This window comes from Hoplias malabaricus, chromosome 2 (assembly GCF_029633855.1).
Source record: "Hoplias malabaricus isolate fHopMal1 chromosome 2, fHopMal1.hap1, whole genome shotgun sequence".
In the NCBI taxonomy this organism is placed as follows: domain Eukaryota; kingdom Metazoa; phylum Chordata; class Actinopteri; order Characiformes; family Erythrinidae; genus Hoplias; species Hoplias malabaricus.
This window is the reverse complement of record NC_089801.1, coordinates 18,418,342-18,439,788: the sequence shown is the minus strand read 5'-3', so window position 1 is coordinate 18,439,788 and position 21,447 is coordinate 18,418,342. Positions and strand designations below refer to the sequence as shown.

General features: G+C 44.5%; 1 protein-coding gene across 2 annotated transcripts in view; it reads right to left on the bottom strand.

Annotated features, from left to right (window-relative positions):
- Window positions 1-21,447, bottom strand: part of zbtb20 (zinc finger and BTB domain containing 20) — an 84,137-nt gene that overhangs the window by 25,615 nt on the left and 37,075 nt on the right. Inside the window, exon 1 of one of the 2 annotated variants that reach the window (XM_066651176.1) lies at window positions 19,009-19,400. The exons of the other annotated variant lie outside the window; for it this stretch is intronic. The gene's annotated coding sequence lies outside the window, so the exon portion shown is untranslated. Of the gene's footprint in view, window positions 1-19,008; window positions 19,401-21,447 lie in introns of those variants that run through there. 2 annotated transcript variants of the gene reach the window in all.

Here is a 21,447-nt window from a genome sequence, read left to right as displayed (position 1 = left end):
TCTCTGTATATTTTTTCCAGAAAAGACTAAATGTGCTACATTTGTTTGTTTATTTATTTATTTCTCTCTCTCTCTCTTTCCTCAAATTGGCTTTATTTGCGCTCACATATTTTCCATTGTGTTCTGCAGGAGCCCCTGGCACACAGGACAGATGCATGTAATTAAAGACTTTTTTTTATTGTTGTTGTTTTTTTTTATGACCTCCAAAAGATGAACGACCAAAAGCTTTTTTCATTTTTCTGTTTGTTTTTTTTTTCAAAAAAAAAACAAAACAAAACAATGCAGGCTTTTGAAATCTCGGAATTTAATCAGAATTTCATAACATGTGCTACATGGTGAGTGACAATGAACACACACACACACACACATACACACATACACACACATTCGATCATTTTTGAAAACATTTTTGGGAGGTTTTTGTTTGCTTTTTGTTGTTTTTGGCTGCTGTTCTTCTGACCATCAAACGGTTAAGATTCTGAAGTTCGTACTGTACCGAGAATTGCACAAACGTCATAAAGCTGTTGCTGCGATACGCACTGAGGAATGTACGTGTTGCTCTCTTTGCCAGATCACTCCATATTTGCTTGTGTGTGTGTGTGTGTGTGTGTGTGTGTGTGTGTGCCAACACATGGAGCAACCAGTAACTGTCAGCGACTACCAGGTGCCAGGACTTTTCCTGCTTTGCCAAATCTGACGCTATCGCAGTTTTTTTCACCCAAAAAAAAGTAAAAAAAGAAAGAAGAAAGTGGTAGAAATGTGGGTGCGTCTCGGCCTTGATGAGAAAAAGTAAAAGGAGAGAGAGAGAGAGAGAGAGAGAGTGAGAGAGGGATGAAAGTTAAGGAAGATCAATCGCGCTCCTCTCACGGCCCCAGAGACACATAGAGTCAATTTTTTATCATTATGGGGATTTCACGTAATGCATCTGTCAGAGAGAGAGAGAGAGAGAGAGAAAGAGGGAGAGGGGGAAAGAGAGAGAGAGAGAAAGGAACATACTGTCCGTTTAAAAAACAACAACAACAAAAAAACTAGGGTGTGTCCAGAACAGAGCTGATCGTTGCCGCCCGAAAAAACAAAGCAGCCACGAAGTTACGACGGCGCGGTTTAACTTCCAGAGGTCGCTGTAATCACCACAGGAAACTAACTAACTGTCATTTAATACAATGCCGTGCAAAAGTCAGAGTCCGCTTACCTTTGAAAGGCTGTGAAAAATAAACAAACCAAGGCCTTTACAAGTTTAAAATCGTATAAAGCCTCAGAACGTGTTGTGTCCTCTGCACGCACTTTTCTTCAACTCTTTCCAAGACACTCACTTTCAGTTTATTAAAGAAACTTTCAGCCTTGCACCCCTACATCTCCTCAGGTTCAGTCACAGAGGAAGACATCATCCGAGTCGGCCTCTGGTTTTGAGACACACGCTGAGGCCTGACTGAGAGCTACCGTTTTAATACGTTCATATGATATTCATTCATTGTCTGTAGCTCTTATCCAGTTCAGGGCGGCGGTGAGTCCAGAGCCTACCCGGCTCGCAAGGCGAGAACACACCCTGGAGGGGGCACCAGTCCTTCACAGGGCGATAAACACTCACACATTCACTCACACACTCACACCTGCGCACACTTTTGAGTCTCCAATCCACCTACCAACGTGTGTTTTTGGAGCGTGGGAGGAAACCGGAGCACCCGGAGGAAACCCACGCAGACACAGAGAGAACACACCACACTCCTCACAGACAGTCACCCGGAGAAAACCCACACAGACACAGGGAGAACACACCACACTCCTCACAGACAGTCACCCAGAGGAAACCCACACAGACACAGAGAGAACACACCACACTCTTCACAGACAGTCACCCGGAGGAAACCCACACAGACACAGAGAGAACACACCACACTCCTCACAGACAGTCACCCCCGGAGGAAACCCACGCAGACACAGGGAGAACACACCACACTCCTCACAGACAGTCACCCGGAGGAAACCCACACAGACACAGAGAGAACACACCACACTCCTCACAGACAGTCACCCGGAGGAAACCCACACAGACACAGGGAGAACACACCAACTCCTCACAGACAGTCATCCGGAGGAAACCCACGCAGACACAGAGAGAACACACCACACTCCTCACAGACAGTCACCCGGAGAAAACCCACGCAGACACAGGGAGAACACACCACAATCCTCACAGACAGTCACCCGGAGGAAACCCACGCAGACACAGAGAGAACACACAACACTCCTCACAGACAGTCACCCGGAGAAAACCCACGCAGACACAGGGAGAACACACCACAATCCTCACAGACAGTCACCCGGAGGAAACCCACGCAGACACAGGGAGAACACACAACACTCCTCACAGACAGTCACCTGGAGAAAACCCACGCAGACACAGGGAGAACACACAACACTCCTCACAGACAGTCACCCGGAGAAAACCCACGCAGACACAGAGAGAACACACCACACTCCTCACAGACAGTCACCTGGAGAAAACCCACGCAGACACAGGGAGAACACACAACACTCCTCACAGACAGTCACCCGGAGAAAACCCACGCAGACACAGAGAGAACACACCACACTCCTCACAGACAGTCACCAGGAGGAAACCCACACAGACACAGGGAGAACACACCACACTCCTCACAGACAGTCACCCGGAGAAAACCCACGCAGACACAGAGAGAACACACCACACTCCTCACAGACAGTCACCCGGAGAAAACCCACGCAGACACAGAGAGAACACACCACACTCCTCACAGACAGTCACCAGGAGGAAACCCACGCAGACACAGGGAGAACACACCACACTCCTCACAGACAGTCACCCGGAGAAAACCCACGCAGACGCAGAGAGAACACACCACAATCCTCACAGACAGTCACCCGGAGGAAACCCACGCAGACACAGAGAGAACACACAAAACTCCTCACAGACAGTCACCCGGAGCGGGACTTGAACCCACAACCTCCAGGACTCTGAAGCTGTGTGATAATCGATTTTAAAATGTTAATTGCTGCCTCAGAATCACAACCTCAAGTTAATGTTTCTCAGCAACAAAGAAAATTAACAACCTCTTCCCAAGTTTAATGTATATGTTCATCTCGTCTCCTACAGCAACATATAATTAACTTCTCTTTTTCAGAACAGTGCAGGTCATGACCTCTGAGTGAACTCCATTTGGACACCTCCCCCTACGCTTCCTCAAATTACTCCTGAGTCAAAGCAGCGGCGATTTACTGACTCCATCAACACCACCTTTGTGTTTGTGAGTAGAAGGGAAGATATTTTATTACGATTTGAATTTGATAAAAAAAATGTGTTGTTGTGTGTAGTGTCTCGTTTTGCATAAACAAAGTATATTCAACATTTCTGCTTTGTTTCTGTCTCTCTGTCACTCTGTGCATCTTCCAGTATCCAGGATGTGTACTTTATGATGTGCACTTTGGGACTATTTACCTCTCATCGTGCTCCTTGTAGCTGTTCACCATAGATTTATTTGTTAAAGCGCAAAATCTTCTGAAAAAAACCACGAGGTGCATTTCTAATAGCGTTCCCTGAGGACGTCCGGTTCTGTTCAGCGCCACTGTCAACTATTCTGACTCGCTAAGTTTCTCCAGAAGACAGCGTTTCACACCAAGTTCCCTCTCAATGTCTTTGTTTATGTCTCAGATTAAATTATGCAGAAATTTCCAACAATCCGTGGAATTCCACTTTAACGTCTCAAGAGGGTCCAAGTCTTTTCTGCACTCCTCAGTGAATCCAGTTCGGTTTCGGCTGAAGGTCAAGCAGTTCCTGAAGACAAAGCCCCTGGACATAGCGCGCCTGGGCAAACTGATCAAAGCTCCAGACTTGTGAGGGTTAAACTCATAGTTCTGTGGTTTCTCTAAAAACACTGGCATCTTCTGATAAATAAAAACTTTGCGTCTTTGAAGGGTGGGTTCAAATGGCACAGCTGCCGGAGCCAGGCGTAAACCTTCCCGGGTACAAAACGGTTTTGTTTCAGACATACTGTATTTGTCCTTGGAACATTATCTTATAAAGACGCTTTGTATAGCCCTAATACTTGTGACTGCTTTAAAAGACACTACTGGTTTTGATGCAGGAATAAAAAACATTAAAAAAAAACTCTGATCAAAGCTAAAACAGCCTTGGTCATCATCACGTGACAGCGATCCTACGCTTCTTAGACATTCGGCAACTGCCTCTGTTCATTACCAAGAAGTGCACAAACTGCCAGAAGTTTGGATACAGATATCTAGAGCGCTTATAGTTTACAGTCATTTATAATTAGGCAGTTATTGCTAAAACGTTTTATAAGACAGAAGTCTAACTCCTTACACAAGCAGACCCTTATAGCTCACCTCCTCGGATACTGTACAAAACACGTAACAAAACCATGGTAAAACATTTACTGCCTCAGACTTCAGCACAGCGCCGTGTGAGCTTCAGAAACAAGCTTTAAACAAAGTGTCTCGACCTATGACCTAAGTCACCAGCTTCGCCCCCGTCTTAATTTGTATATCTACGCCGTCCAATCAAAAACATGCACTTCCCAAAACAGCCACTTTACAGGAGGAGGAAAAACGTCTTCTTAAATTTCAGTGGAAGTCAGTGTTAAAATGATTTAATTCCGAGTCATTTTGGAGTGTTTCTATTGGTCCATTCGTCATGAAATATTCACACAGTGTGAAGGCCCGCTGCTGTGTTCAAACGATGTTGTGAACTAAACCTCCACAAACACGGAGAGACGTTTTTAATTGCAATAAAATCTTTTTACATTGACTTCCACTGAAATTTAATAAGGTTTTTTCTTTCTCCTGTAAAGTTACTATTTTGTGAGATACATGTTTTTAATTGGATATCAAAAGACAATAAATATATTTTTAATTGTTTGACGCAATTTACAAAATACTAGCTGCTCTTAAAGGAATATTTTTACCTAAATCAATAAATAATTCACTGTGATGCTCCACTGACCTGTAATTGGAAGAACAGAGCCTCTGTTGTTACTTCTGTGGACTGCAGAAACTGCACTATGTAATTTGTGGAGGAGGGTAGTACAGTGCTGTAAAAATGAATTACACTAGGGGGAGCCTTACGAGGAAAGAAATTACCTTTCAAGTAACACTAGGTGGTATTTTAACTTAAAATTACACCTTAAAAATCATTGTGATGCTCCACTGAGCTGTAACAGTGAGAATAGAGCCTCTGCCACTGCAGCTTCGGGCTCAACACTGCAGAAACTGCACTATGTAACTTTTCTAACGTCACAAAAACAACAGCATTTACAACTATCCTCCAACCAAGCGGGCTGCAGCTTAGCTCCGCCCCCAGCTCTGAAGCTATAAGGAGTGTTTCAGTGGGATATTTAAGATGACATATTTTTGGATCATTTCTATCAGCTGCTTTGTTGTGATTCAACACGATGTAAAGCAGCTGAATGTTTTCAGTTCTGTAAAAGGAAAAAGAAAACAGAAACTAAGATAAAAGGTTTGTAATATTTGTGAAAGCGCTGGGAGTTGACCTTGGTCCAGCTGTGATTGGGACAGTGGTGATATATCAGAGCTCAGTGGTTCTATAGCGACGCTCTTTCAGCCGAGAAAACAACCCCCCCCACACACACACACTTTTTTTTAGATGAAATAAAACAAACGAAGAGTTGGATAAAGTTTCAGAAAAAAATCGTGAACTCCAGAGTTGAAGCTCCAGGCCACGGGGGGTTCATTAATCCTTCATGTAACACAGAAATGCAAATTATTTTGACATTCCCAACTTGAACTCACAGTCCAAACACACACACACACACACACACACTCAACACTCCCCTAAAAATCAGACAAGAGAAAACAAGAGTCAGAACGAAGAAGAAGAAAGAGAGACACTACAAAAATGAAAAAGAGACAGAAAAAAAAAAACAAGATCCACACCATCCAGAGCGTCTCTGAGCCTCGTACAGTAGCACGGAGCACGGGCACAAACATTGACATTGCTTATCAACTATTTTTCTGCCATCTTCTACATCAAAAGCCTGCCAGCCTTTCCCTCACACGCCCCTCTCCACAGTCAGTGGGTGAATGGGCCAATGCAGATTTACACTACACACAAACACAGCACAAACACACTGGAGTCAGACTGCAGCAAATGAATGAAAGCCATCGCAATCAATACACACACACACTCACTCACTCATGCGCACATGCTTCAAAGAGACAGACGTATTAAAGGGGCGTACTGCTCAAAATCTCCAGCTTGATATGAGACTCTGTACAGAGAGGTCAGACGTGGAAAGGCAGACGAAATTCTCTTATGATTTTGTAACTGGAGAAGAAAACTAAAGCTGAAAAGCATTGCTAGCTGTGACCGGACGACGTTGGGAACCGATCTCCTCTGCGGATAATAACCCAGGCTACAAACTAATCACACTTACGCTTCAAAATTTAAGTCATAGTTTAGTGATTTACAATTTACGTATGTGTTCACCCCTCAGTCCCCGGCGCGGGCAATCCGTCCAGACATGTCCTGAAACCTGAAGTTCACTCCTTTAGCTGCAACACGGGGAGCTACAAAACTTAGAGGAAGGTTATATCCCTCTGGTTAGAGTGGGGCGGGGAGAAGCATGTGTAAAGTACAACACATTATAAGCCTTCCCAATGAAGCGGGCATTCTGAACAGGGCTGTTTACACAGGGGGAGAACACTGCTGTGGGGTTTGGACCAAAGCAGGTCACAGACGTTTCTTTAAGAACCAGAACTGTGCTCCACTGTGGAGAAGAGTGAGGGTATGTCAGGTGTAAGTAGAGGACATCAAACAGTGTGATTTCAAGCTTTTACAAACAAATATCACATGCATGGGTTTGTTAAACTGCTGCTGTGTCCAAGTAAATCAGGAAGGGTTTCTGAGGTGATTAGATATAAAAGAATACATCTAATAATCACGAGGACGGGGGAAAGTCAACAAGTGACGGCCAGTGAACGGCCCTAGACCCCAGAGCCCAGACCTCAGCGTCACTGAATGGACCTGGGCTTATTTTGATTGTGCAGCGACTGTCTAAGACTGAACTGTGTAGCTAACTGTGTGAAGTACAGCTGCAGATCTCTTTGAACAACTGAAAACACGCCTCCTGCACCATCACAGGCAGGAAACATGATCATAATTTCCCCAAAATGCTCCACCTTTGACCTCGTCGCAGATAATACAGTTGCAGTTTATAGCTGAAGAGACAGAACAATGTCATGTCTCTATTTATCACATACAGAGAAAATTCTGCCCCAGGAGTCCATCACATGCTGTTCATACATGTTGGCCATCTGCCCACATCTATATCTGTGTCTTATGACGCCCACTTTGGGGACAGTTTGTCCTCTGAAACTCCACTATGAATGGATTCAAAATCAGTTTAAGGCCAGAATCTCTCCGCTGTCTGGTAGGGTTTTTTTTTTTTTGATTACCATCTCTTCTCATACATTTCCATGAGCTTTTAGAACCAGACGTCCGGTTACATTCACTCCATCCACCACCGCTGTCAACAATTCTGACTCAACAAAATCTGTAGACAGCCCCTGGTCAAGCATCTGATTCTCACAGACAGCAGTGTTCGAGTACGAAGGTATTGTCCTGATTTACCCCTCGGTTTCAGAAGAACGCTTCGATAATCGGACGTCCACGACACTCTAACCACATCATACAGTGATTACGAAGATGTTCAAATCTCAACACGATAGGAATAAAACGTGCAGCCGAACTGCAACAACCACAGATACATCTCTGGATTCCTAAGGTTTGGGACGCTGCGGCAGAAGTACAGACCGCGTTCGTATAAAATATTTATGATAAACCTAATTCAGAGTGTCTTTGAACCGCATTAGCATCTCAACAATATCACGGATTGAGTAATTTCACACAAAGCACATATGACCCGCTCTGTCTCCAGCGCCGTCTGTTGCAACACGGCTGCAAGCTTCTGTTCGGAGACTTTAATAAGAGTGTCGGACGCAGCTAGGGTCCCGCTAACACTTAAAGCACATCACAGAACCTGTACGCTGATGATTTTTGGCACAAAGCATCAACTATTCATGAGGGCGACCCACATTCGAGAGGATGGGCGGCAGGTCGGGGTTCGAGAGGACGCTGCTCCAGAACAATCGCCAGTTTATAAAAGACTGGAGCGGAAAAAAAGAACGAGGAACACTTCAGTGGCTTTATCACGGCGTGAGGGCGTCGTTTTCTTGTCTCTCTATCGATTTTGATCATGTGCTTGACATCAGTGGGTCCTTTTTATGAAATTGAATGTATTTGTGAATGTGTGAAATGTTTAACACCTCTGGGCGAAGACACTTAGTGGAGTCTAAGAGAAAATGAGCAAACAGAGCCTCTACACAGGAGAATACGGTAATTCTCAGCCATTTAGTAGCCATTTCAGTTCATTTGCTGAATTCAACCTAGATAACGTAAGGAATAGAAGTCGTAAATTTAAAATGTAACCACAGTATGATTTTCTGAACGCATTTGAGCTGAAAAATATATTCATACGCAGCTTTAAGATGCAAAAGGGCTGTTTTTTTATCTTGTTGTTATTAAGGACGCCTCACTTGAGCATAAATCACATGCAACAAAAAGACAGACATTTCCATATGCATCGAGACTAAGGCTGAGAGGAGGCTGGTGTTTTCTGTGTCTCAGGTAGACGGAGGAGATTTAAGTGTTCCCTTTCATAAGCGGTCGGAGTGGTTATTAACGTCACTGCGAAATGACGCTCATTAATTATGAGGCAGCGGTAACGGAGCCCCTAAAGGTAATGAATTGGAAATGAGGCAGACGAAGGTGCGTACTGTACGCCATAGATTGGAGGGGGCTTCTTTTTTTTTTTTTTTGATCCTGATCTGAGCTGACAGAATATATGCATGAAGCTCACTGGAGTGGGGGCTGTGATCAAAGGCCAAAGCACATTATGAAGCCAAGGTGCTTTGTCTATACCATGATGCACAATGAGTGGCACAGACAATGAATGGTTCATACATATTGATACTGGCGTAGAGGAAAATGCACGTGTGTGAGTGTGTGTGTGCGTGTAGTACACACACACGCACACTTACAGGGCCTTAATAAAGAGGCCTCATTAAGGTGCATGGTATAAAGATCTTTCAAAAGCTTTTTAAAGGTACATTAGATGGAAAAGAAATAAAAGGTTCAACAAAACACTCCATTAGCCACTTGAATATTTTATAAATTTCATGGTTGTGTAATATCACACACACACACACACATGCGCGCACACGTTCGCTGCGAAGGTAAGCAATAACAAAAGGTCCCCCTCTCTTTCTCTCTCTCTATCTTCCTTTCTTTTCACTCCTTCTTGTGTGCTATGTGATGATGACACAGATAAAATCAGCTGCACAAAGACGGGGGTCAAACACTAGAGCACATTAGCGTTAGCATATACACCCAAAAGAACATATGCTTCTACTTCAAAAAAAAATAAAAGGAAAGAAAAATAAATAAAAGAAATGTACCAGCGCCACTTGACAACACTTACAGCACAAAGGCCCCGGGAGCTTGTGGGACGTGTAGGTTTTTTCCAGCTTTACGTCTTTTCTCTATGATGTTGCCATATGGCAACATCTACGTTTAGATATTTTTTTTAACTCACTGCAACATCTGAGAGGAAAAGTTATGTGTGATTTTAAGAACAAACGCCTAGAAGTTTATATATTCACCGTCAGAGCAAAAGCCCGAACTCACATTTCAGTGGATGTTAATGGAACAAGACTTTAGTCCAAGTTCATTTTGAGTAGATTTAGATTAGATTCTACTATTGGTTTCAAATGCTGGAAAATAATACAAATATTAATAATAATTATAAAAATAATAGCATGTGCCTGCAACACTGTCCACCACGTAGCAGAGCAGCTATGGCCTGGACTGGCCAAAGAGCATTTCACAGTTCAACCCCCTACACTTCACTGGCCCCGGAGAAGGTCAAGTTCACAACGTTTCTCAAAACCCAGAGTTAGATCGAGCTTAGTTTAAAGTTAGCTGGATGTGTGGGAAACCCTGCACTGAGAGACAGGGCCCTGACCCGGGGAGTTTATAAAACAATGGCACGTACGGTTCTGATCTGAAGATTATGGCATGTGGACATTCATGTTTCAGTAGTGAATTCACTTCAATTCAACCACACAATAAAACTCCCGTAGGTTTCGAAAAGCGACGTCTGGCTCCATTCACCAGCAATGCAAAAAAGAAAAAAGAAAAAAGAAGAAAACCACGTCTGTAAGCTCTACTTCACACACACTGGGTCATGCAGAAAATCTGAAAAAGTGAGTGGAGTTACCCTTTGAGCCTAAAAAAAGCTGATTCTGGACCAGTGTGTACATTCACCACATTTCTGTTGAAGTGAGTTGAACAAGGGAAACAAAAGCCTGACAAAAACACACACACACAGATGCCCACTCAGGCGCACACACTCACACACACTCACACACACTCAACAACTCTCATTCACACTCGTACACACACACAATCAGACGCTTCATTTCTCTCAGTCACATATACACAGTATATATGTATTAAGTGGGACAGACTGGGGACATTTATTTACTTGTTTGTTTGTTTGTGCTTGTATCTTCTAAAGTTACAACAGACCTAATGTGTTTTAATATCGGAAACGCATCCGTAGCTGTTAGACGTTTCTCACTGTATTCCTCTGTGTCACACGTCTCTGTTGCCGTGTGGAAGTTCCTCTGCTGTTATGGAAATGAGCGAATCGATCAGGTTTACACGAACCAGAGCCAGCTCTCTCCTGATTGGCTGAACACACTGCGTCCACCGCACCTCATCTGGTTCTGGTTTGTGAGGACCAGATTGTTTACCTTGGAAACAGAAGAGTGGCGCTACGCCGGAGAGTGCGCCGAGCGCTTTGTGGACGCATCGAAGCGGTCGAATATTCAAAAGATCCTCAGCACTGCAGCTGCGAGAAATCTGGCTTTTAAACACCTGCCCTGCACCGCGCACCAGCATCGTCCAGCGCTCGATCGCAGCGCCGCTTTAAAGTCCACTCAACAGCAGGGGGGGCACTCCTACAAGACGGGTCTTTAAGAAGTGTTTCACAGTTCCAAAATGGCCGGTCTGTGCTGCTCTATAAGAACTGCCCCGAGTCCACCCTCCTCCAAAAGTTACATAGTGCAGTTTCTGCAGTGCTGAGCCTGGAGTAAAAATGACAGATGCTCTATTCTCGCTACAACACTTCAGTGGAGCATTACAAAATTACATTTTGTAGCTGTAATTTAAGGTAAAAAATACTACCTAATGTTGCTTTGAAGTGTCTATATCCTTATATCGTCACTGTCCAATTCTAAACATGGATCTCTGTTTTTGTAGATTTTTACATTTCGACATCATTTTAACACAGCAGCCATCCTTTAAACCATGTTCAAATCTGATGATGAACGGACCAATAGAAATGCTCTAAAATTACTCTGAATAAACTCTTTTTACATTGACTTCTATTGAAAGTGAACAAGTTTTTTTCCATCTCCTGTAAAGTTATTTTTTTGGGAGATGCATTTTTTTAATTGGACTTTAAGTGGGCTTTAAATTCTGAAAACATTCAAAAGTCACCCGACCGAAAGCCTGTTTATCTTTAATTTTATTAAGTTTTTACACTAGTGGGTTTCCTCCGGGTGACTGTCTGTGAGGAGTGTGGTGTGTTCTCCCTGTGTCTGCGTGGGTTTCCTCCGGGTGACTGTCTGTGAGGAGTGTGGTGTGTTCTCTCTGTGTCTGCGTGGGTTTCCTCCGGGTGACTGTCTGTGAGGAGTGTGTTGTGTTCTCCCTGTGTCTGCGTGGGTTTCCTCCGGGTGACTGTCTGTGAGGAGTGTGGTGTGTTCTCCCTGTGTCTGCGTGGGTTTCCTCCGGGTGACTGTCTGTGAGGAGTGTGGCGTGTTCTCTCTGTGTCTGCGTGGGTTTCCTCCGGGTGACTGTCTGTGAGGAGTGTGGTGTGTTCTCTCTGTGTCTGCGTGGGTTTCCTCCAGGTGACTGTCTGTGAGGAGTGTGGTGTGTTCTCCCTGTGTCTGCGTGGGTTTCCTCCGGGTGCTCCGGTTTCCTCCCACGCTCCAAAAACACACGTTGGTAGGTGGATTGGAGATTCAAAAGTGTCCGTAGGTGTGAGTGTGTGAGTGAATGTGTGAGTGTGTGCCGCCCTGTGAAGGACTGCATAAGGATTACAGACAATGAATGAATGAATGAATGAATGAACCAGTGGGTTGCAGACAAACAACTGAAACACAAGCAGAGAATGTTGTTTCGAGGCAAGGGGCAAAAACAGACTCGCTGCTTTGAGGACCATTGTATCAACAGTTCTGTCCAAACCTGCCATAATTCATTCTTATTAATAAGTCAATAATTTAGTTGATTTTTGAGGACTGCCACCAGAAGCTTCCTGGCCCCCTGCTCGAGACCCCTGCGTTAATGTAATTATATTCCACTGAAGCATTTCTATTGGTCCATTCATTTCCAAATGTTCACAGCTGCTGTTTTCAAAAGACGCAGAAAAACCCAAAACGAAAAGAACTGGAGATGCATGTTTTTTTCTTTTTCTTTTTTTTTGGATAGTGATGACACACTCACGCTCACTCACACTCCATCAGATGGTCATTTCTCTCAATCTCATACACACACACACACACACACACACACACACACACACACACACACACACACACACACACAATACACACGTGCAGTCACTCACTCATACTCATTCACACACTCACTCACACTCGATCAGACGTGGCCACTCCCCCCTCTCTCTCTCTCCCTCACACACACACACACACACACTGCCATTTCTCTCGGCTGGCCCACAGTGGGTGAGCAGCAGCAGCCGACTCCTACCTGCCCTGAATTCTAATCAGTCCAGGGGTCTCTCTCTCTCTCTCTCTCTCTCTCTGTCTTCTGTCTCTCTCTCCCTCTTTCCCTCTCTACCCTCTCGCTCACCCTCTCTCCCTTTCCCTCCCCTGCTCTGTCCCCTCCCTCCCTTGCTCCTTCTCTCTCTCTCTCTCTCTCTCTCTCTCTCTCGTCTTGGACGAAAGGGGCTGATGATCCTTCAAAATTAATTAGATCCCTTTTTTTTGGAGGCCGCCATTTTCTTCTCCCTTCCGTCTCCCTCCTTCCCTCCTTCATGTCCCCCTCTCCCAAAAACAACGGCTAACAACACCCCTCTCTCTCTCTCCCTCTCTCTCTCTCTCTGAGTTTTATGGGCTTTTTCACCTGTTTTTAAAAAATACGTTTCACAGGGATTTTATTTTATTTTTTTTACAGAATCCTGCATCCTGTCATTGATCTCAGTTCATTTTGTATCATTCTATTTTTCCCTTCTCTCTCTCTCTCTCACACACACACACACACATTTAGGCTTTAATTTGTCATTTTTTAAAATAAATGGATACCTGAGCCTCTTTTCACTGTATCTTTGTCATCGGCATTAATTTATTTTCTATCCATTTATTCTCTCTCTCTCTCTCTGTAGGTGTCTATCTTTTTGAGTTGTAGACTCTTATTGTTGCTCCCCTCCATCTTTATTTATTAAACAGGTAACACTTCTGTCACCAAGCTCCATTTTCTGTCCCTTCTCTTCCCTTCCATTCTGTCTCTCTTTCTCTTTTTTCCTTTATCCATTTTTGCTCACCCTCTCTCTCTATCACTCTTTGACTGTCTGTACTCTCTCTCCCTCTTTTTTTTTGTTGGGCTTTTGTTTGTGTTGTTCCTCTTCCTTCATAGGGACCTGGTTACCCCTGGATGCCCTGTCAATGATCTACATTCAGTTCTATCCCTGTCTCTCTCTCTCTCTCTATCCCTCTCTTTTTATAATCCTAGCGCTTTTGTGTTTTTAGTCTTGGTTTATTTAAAAGATAGGGATGAGGGAGCTGTGTGTGCCCTGTCATTGATCTCCATTCATTTTCTATCCCTCTCTGTTTTCCCCTCCCTTTCTCTCTGTCCATTTTCCCTCTCCCCTCCCTCGCTCACCCCGTCTCCCTCTTACTATCGCACTCTTTTTTTGGTTTTCCTGTTCCTTTATTTAAAAAATAGGTTAGGGCACTGGTATTCTCTGGATGTCCTGTCATTGATCCCTCTCTCTCTCTCTCTCTCTCTCTCTCGCTCTCTCTCTCTCTCCCTGTCTCCCCTCTCGCTCACCCTCTCTCTTTCTCTCCATCACTATCTTACCATCTCTCTCTTTTTGTGTTTTTCCTCTTTCTTTATTTTAAACATCGATGAGGGGACAGTGTGTTTTCCGTGTGTGTCCTGTCATTGATCTCTATTCATTTTCTATCTCTCTCTCTCTCCGTCTGCATGTGTGCGTGTCTGCCTTTGTGGAGCTGGAGCTGTCAATAAATCCCTAGAGGTCAGTTTGTCTGGGAGCGAGTCAGACACAATACTCCGGGCTGCCACAGCCGTGCCCCTGCTGCCATAACAAAGCACACGGAACAGACGAGGGGAGGAGAGAAAAGATGGGCAGAGAGACAAAAAGAGAGAGGGAGTGAGGGAGTGGAGGAAGAAATAAAGGAGGAGGAAAAAAAGGAGCGGACAGGAGCAGAATCCAGGTTAATCAGAGACGGCCGTAAATGAGCCAGGCCTCGGCTTCATAAAGAATGCAGCGCGGTGACTGGAAATCATTTTTATCAGAGAGAGGGAGAGAGAGAGAGAGGGAGGGAGGGAAAGGTGAGGGAGGGGGCGTCAGGGGGGTGAAAACAGAGACGAGGAGGCGGGAGAGAAGGGTTCGGGAGGGTTTCTCTCGCTTTTTTCCTCGGTTTTTGGTGGAAGGGGAGAGGGAGGGGTGGAAGGGGAAGGATGTCAGCGATGTGAATAATATAAATCTTGAATATGCAAATGCGCCTTTACAATGCGCGGCGCATTGGTGCATTGTCCTCCCGCATCAGTCTGGCCTTAATGGCAACAACATGCGGCAGGAAGTGAGCGCAGGGAAAAAACCCGCCTTGTTTATTTTTAACAACTCGAAGCCCCGGCTGCGCATAATATGGACATAAATATATTAATGAACCTCAATGATATGCTGACCTCATTTTCTCCCCACTCTCCAAACGCTAAACCTAAACCCCCCCCCCACACACACAAAGAGAGAGAACGCTCTGGTGTATCTCCACATCGTACAGGAAGGCTTCTCCACAGACGTCAGCGTCCCGATTTGGCCCAGTGACGTTAAAGGGGAGGTCGGCACCTCCGTGTTGTGTTGTGTTGTGTTGTGTTGTGGTGATGCGGGAGATGGAGGTGTTGGAGGGGGACGACCAGCCGAGACCGTGTTCCTCTCTTTGAATCCAATCTTCTACATTAATAATGCCATTTCTCAACGCATCTGCTGCGACACACACGCAGCCGTCCACCAGCTTTGGTCAAACCATGTGTTGCGGTTTGTTGGAAGACTCGTTCGCTTTAGGGAGCAGGATTTGGCTGATTTTAATCCACATTTCTCCATCAGCGTGAATGTGTATGTGCTTTTACTGTCACTGAACAACAGTAGAATGGAACTGTGCCTCTGTATTTAACTCATTAATGTAGTGATGGGGCTAAAATACAGATAAAGATACACTCTGATCATTGGACTATCAGTAAACTAATGAATCTCGGTATCATTAGAGGTGCGCTCAGAATTCAGACTTGTGTATCTGCTACAGCATGACCTTTACTTCACCCCTGACAGCACGAGAACGCCTATGTGCACAGGAGCATGGCCGAGGACTCCTGCCTGACTACAAATGAACATACACACGTATATAATTATGGACCGAGAAGTTGATTACCGGAGCAGATGTGATTATTGGTAAAGGAAATGTAATCAGTGGAACACATGATCCTATAGAAAACATGGGTCTCGAGCATGTGACTTATAACAGGGGCCGCATCCGTCATCCGTACCTGGAAGGGTCAGGGGTGGCGGGCACAGAGGAGGTCATTTTAAAAAAGTGCGCTGTCCTTCATTTGGAAATGTCTGTGTCCGAATTATTCGTGACTACGACAAAGAGTGGTCACCTCCTGACCTCAGAGGACTGTAGAAAAGTAGAAGGCTCATTGTCACGGTGCGTATTGTCAGGACGTTGACCGTTGGACCTTAACCTGAAATAAACCTGGAGCCTTTTTTATCTTTAAACTATAACCTGTGTGTGATGGAAATCAGAGTCTTATTTAATAATAGTGTAGTGTAAGTGAATTGAGGATTTTGCAAAAACATATACATTACACACACACACACACACACACACACACAGAGGGCAGGCAGCCATCTCCAGCTCAAGCTGTGGATGTTGAGGGAGGATACAGCACATTTGGTTCACATTCTCCACCCCTAATTTTCCTGCTGGGTCAAGGGAATCAAGCCAGCAACCTTCGTGTTCCAAGCCCAAGCCCAAGCTTAGAAAACCCTACCCAATCATGTCATCGCTGTCCAAACAAGACATTCATTCGTTATCTGTAACCCTTATCCAGTTCAGGGCGGCAGTGGGTCTGGAGCCTATCCGAATTCTCTGGGCCCAAGGCGGGAACACAACCTGGAGGGGGCGCCAGTCCTTCACAGGGTGACACACACTCACACATTCACTCACACTTACAGACCACCTACCAACGTGTGTTTTTGGAGCATGGGGCCACCTCTTTATACACTCTACGTTAACTGAACACCAGTCCAGCAACAGACAGTTTTATTGTTTACAAAGTGTGTGCATGTGTGTGTGTGTGTGTGTGTGTGTGTGTGTGTTTTAACTCACTGTCAACCACTGTGGACAGAAGCTGGGAGCTCAGAGCGAACTGGACCACAAGCACCATTCAGGTTTCAGCTTTAGATGTCCTTTCCTTCCACCCCCATCCATCCACATCCATCCACCATCACTCCGCACACTAATTAAATTAATGAACAATATAAATCACCGAGCTGAGTGCTTTAAAACTCAACTCTTGCTGCAATTATGTACAAACATGAAAATTAGCAGATAATACCTCTAATGCCACTAAAACACAGCCCTCCACGGAAGGGCTGGAAAATAGATATATATATATATATATATATTTATAAATATATATATATATATATAAAAGGCTTACTCTAGCTTGGGTTTTAATTGATTTACCTTTTGCTCCAAGCCTCTGAACCCACCCCCCACCGGTGGGAGATCCATCATTTGCATCGACAAACAACATTACATTAACGAAACACCTACACGAGGCTTAAATCACAGCCTCAGCCCTGTTCCTGGAAACGCTCCGTTGGCACAGAGTGGCTGAGGCAAAGACAAAGTTGTAAATATACAACTGGACACCGTCCAATCATTATCCATTGTGTGTGTGTGCGTGTGTGTGTGTGAGTTGCGTTGGCTACACAGGAGGAAGTCCGACCATAAGGAGCGAACGAAGGAAAAACATAAAGGAAAGAAAAGACAAGGCCGTGCCTGTTACCATACGGACAGAGTAACACCCTGCGACGCTACTACGACACGCTGCAACATGCGCAAAGCACGTATACAACCAAATTCTCCAGATACACAACCGTGCAAAAGTCAGAGACCATTTTATCCAGATAATCCCAACTTTATTTACAGGTTTTTCAGGAGATATTCCACTGAACGGTAGGTAAATGATCATGCGCTGGTTTTCAGAACTGGAGACAGAAAAGTAAACAGAAAAGCCCCGGTGTCACCCTCAGAAACAGTCACCATGGGATAATCAGCGCTTAAAGCGTCCATCTCTGAGAGCCCCACTCTCACTCCACATCTGGACACATCCACAGCTGCTCGCATCCATCTGTGTCCACCGTGAGAAGAAGAGTTCAACAACTGCATCGTGATTAACAGGACAGTAAATCATACCGAGAGAGAGAGAGAGAGAGAGAGAGAGAGAGAGAGGGAGAGAGAGAGAGAGAGAGAGGGAGGGGTGAGAGAGGAAGAAGGGAATAATACAAGAGAAAGTGGCAAGTGAGATCAGCCGAGATAGACGCACAGAGAGGGAAAAAAATAAACAGAGGGAAAAAAAAGAGAAGAGGGTAGGAAAGAGAAGAGAGAGAGAGTGAAAGGGAGGGAGAAAGTGAAAAGGGAGATTGAGAGAGAGAGACTGCAGAAGAGGTCTGCTGAGGTGATGGTAAACTCAGCCTTAGGTTAGAGCTGTAAATTAGGTTAGGTTATAAATACAGGCCAAACTACACGAGGACACAGAAAGGGTGGGAGAGTGTGTGTGGTGGTGGTGGGGGGGGGAAGATAGAGAAAAAAGGGAAGAAGAGATAGAGAGAAAAAAGAGGGAGGAGAGAGAGTGCTCAATAAAATATTGTATTTTTTTCTTATTTAAAGGGTGGGGGGCAGAGATTCCTCAGCTGTGTTGGACTGTAACTCTGGCCGATTAACAGTGGACGAGTCGAGGCGGTGAAATATGCACCGTCATTGTCATGAGCCTCATTTTTCATTAATTTATTTATTTTGGCTTGAATAGCCGGCCTCGCCAAATGGAGGCCAATTATTTTCAGGGCCCTTTTTATCGCGAAACATAAACTGGATTGCATAAAATACTATTCCATTGAGTGCGTGATACGCTGTGGTGGAGGTGGTGGTTGTGGTGGTGGAGGTGGTGTTGATGGGGGGAGGGAAAAAAAAGAAGAAGAAATGGTTACAGTTAATGGTTGTCTGTCCGTTTGAGGAGAGAATGCCTTTTTTGTTCCATTCAGCGGACGCCGGCGATTCAGTGCCGTCCAACCGTGACCGTTTTTGGCGAATCTGGTAAGTAACGACAGGTGTCCCGGTCTAACCACTCAACTTTCACAACACGGTGCACCACAGCCAACCCTCCCCTCCCCAAAACGATCTACACCAAAAACACGGACGCTTAAACGGCTGCTTAAACACTCCCCGAGGGCCGATGTATACAAACGAATAAAGAACACCACACACACACACACACACACACACACACACACACACCACAGAACCAGTGTTAAACAAGCTGACCTGCTCAGGCAGATCCCCAGTGAGACGACAGCGCTTTTCTCCTCCGCATATCGCTCCTCAGATGTAAACACTTGTCATGTCAAAAAAAAAAGAAAGACCTGACGAAAACAAACGAGTATTTGATACGGGGCCGAGCCGAGAGGAAGAGGAGAAAAAAATAATAAAAACACAGGAGAAAATAAAACACCTGATAATTTTAGATTCGCACTTTTGGCCCCTTCTGCTGTAGTCTCTCTCTCTCTCTCTCTCTCTCTCTTTCTCTCTCTCTCTACTTTCTCTCACTCCCTCTCACTCTTTTGCTCTCCCTCTCTCTTTCACTCACTCTCTCTCTCTGTCTCTCTGTACAAGTACTAGCGCTGGCACGTGAAAACAAGGAAGTGAAATACAGTGTGTGTGTGTGTGTATGTGTGTGTATGTGTGCGTGCACTTCCTATGCACCAGCGAGCGAGTGTGACCTGAGACGACCTCCTGCTCTCCAGGCCCGAGGCCAGCACGCTCTTCCGGAGCTTGGAGAAAACGAGAGGCTTCGGCCTCCGACGCTTCAGCTTTAAAACTCTGACGGCTTCCGGTTTTGTTTCTCTTTTATTTCGGTTTCTTCAGTTTGTGTGGGTCACAGTTTACAGCGAGGGGCTCTGATTAACAACAGCACTGTTATTAAGCAGTAAATGCTCTCTCAAGTAATTATTAACTAATGAGAATGATGAAAACTAACATTATAATTATCATTTATTACGATGTTTAACGTCGTGTTGTGTATCTTTATTTAATATAGTTTTTATAAGTCGTTAATATTTTTTGTCTTTTTCTTTAAAAACAACCTCTACACACATTCACTTTCATCCAAACCCAGAGTCACTGTTACACACTTAGACACACAGACAGACAGAACTGTATTGTTATTGCGCAGAGCACCACAGCACGCCAACGAAATACAGTCCATTTACAGTCATTTACAGCACAATGTGGAGTTCATACAAAATAAATGTGGTAAAAACCTTCTCATGTAATTGATTTATAAAAGCACCATGTTTTACAACATTTCCTGTGAAAATGGAGCACGTCCCTTTGCACTGGCTCCCCCCCGACGTTTCTTTGTTGTTATGAAACTTGGTAAACAATCTGTTGTCTACAAACCAGAACCAGAAGAGGTGCGGTCCGCTCTCTTCTGATTGGCTATAATCAATATTATCTCTTAATCTTTTTTGTTTTATTAACACATAAATGAATCCTTTCACACGGCTGTGAAAATAAACAAACGCTATGGAAAAACGTTGTAAAATCTTTTTTAGATTTAGAGTCTTTTAAAGATATTTATTAGTCTTGGAAAATGAGTAAAATTATATGTTAATGATTTTAGAAATGTTTTACTCCTTATCCTCACACACACACACACACACACTGCCATGGTGCTACATCTTAGCCCTACTCAAACCCCCCCCCCCCCCAAACACTCCTATTATATGCAGTAATTTCACAGCACCCTCCAATACCAACCAATACCAACATTCACAAAATAATTTAAAAAAAATTAGATTTTTTGACCAGGGTCTGACTGGTTCTGGTTTTGTTGGATGTGGATGATCCCTGAGCTCTGGAGTTGTTCCTCTGTGTCTCTGTGTGCGATTAAAAGTAAAGCAATAAATTGTATTCTTTTTATCCCCCTTTGCTCCTAATGGAGGGCTGTGTTCACTCGTCACTTCACGCGTTCCTCCATCTGTGTCCCATTTTTTGAGTGAAAATTTGGTTAAAAAACCAAAGGACACCGTCTCTGTGAGGCGTGAGGGTCTCTGGCCTCTGCCACTTCGGCATAAAACTTTTACATACACTCCTTCCTATTTTCACTCTGTTTTCCTTCTCAACTTTTACTTTCCCCCTGAAAAACAGCGTTCGCCAACTCTCCGACTTTAGAAAGAAACGCCTGTAGAGTAAAGCAGCCCCGAGCAGCGCAGGGTTCAAGTTGGTAGTTTTTGCTCTGATTCTGATGAAGCTGGAGCTAAGAGCTGCTTCTGTGAACTTTTCTGATTTTCTCTGCGTGTGCTCTTCACATTTTTGAGTTTAGAAGAAACGTCATCTTCTCACGTCGCGCTCACTCCAGGCCTGAGCGGCTGTGACGGAGGAAACTTCGCTTTTCGACTCATTTTCACTTTGTTTCGCCGGAGTTTTGATGAAGCCAGGGCTTTGCAATTCTGCTTTTTGCTGAACTTTCAGCAAAAAACGTTCTTCTGTTTTCACAGAAAGGAACAGTTGTGGAGTTGAGTCTTGTTGGTACGTCTCTGACCAATCGTGGTGTATGAGGCCCTTCAGGAACCTGAAGCTGAGAACTGTTCAGTTTTTTGTTTTTTTCTTACTTTACAAGTTATGTACTGGGCGTCATGGTGGGGCAGCAGGTGGTGTCACAGTCACACAGCTCCAAGGTCCTGAGTGTGTGAGTGAATGTGT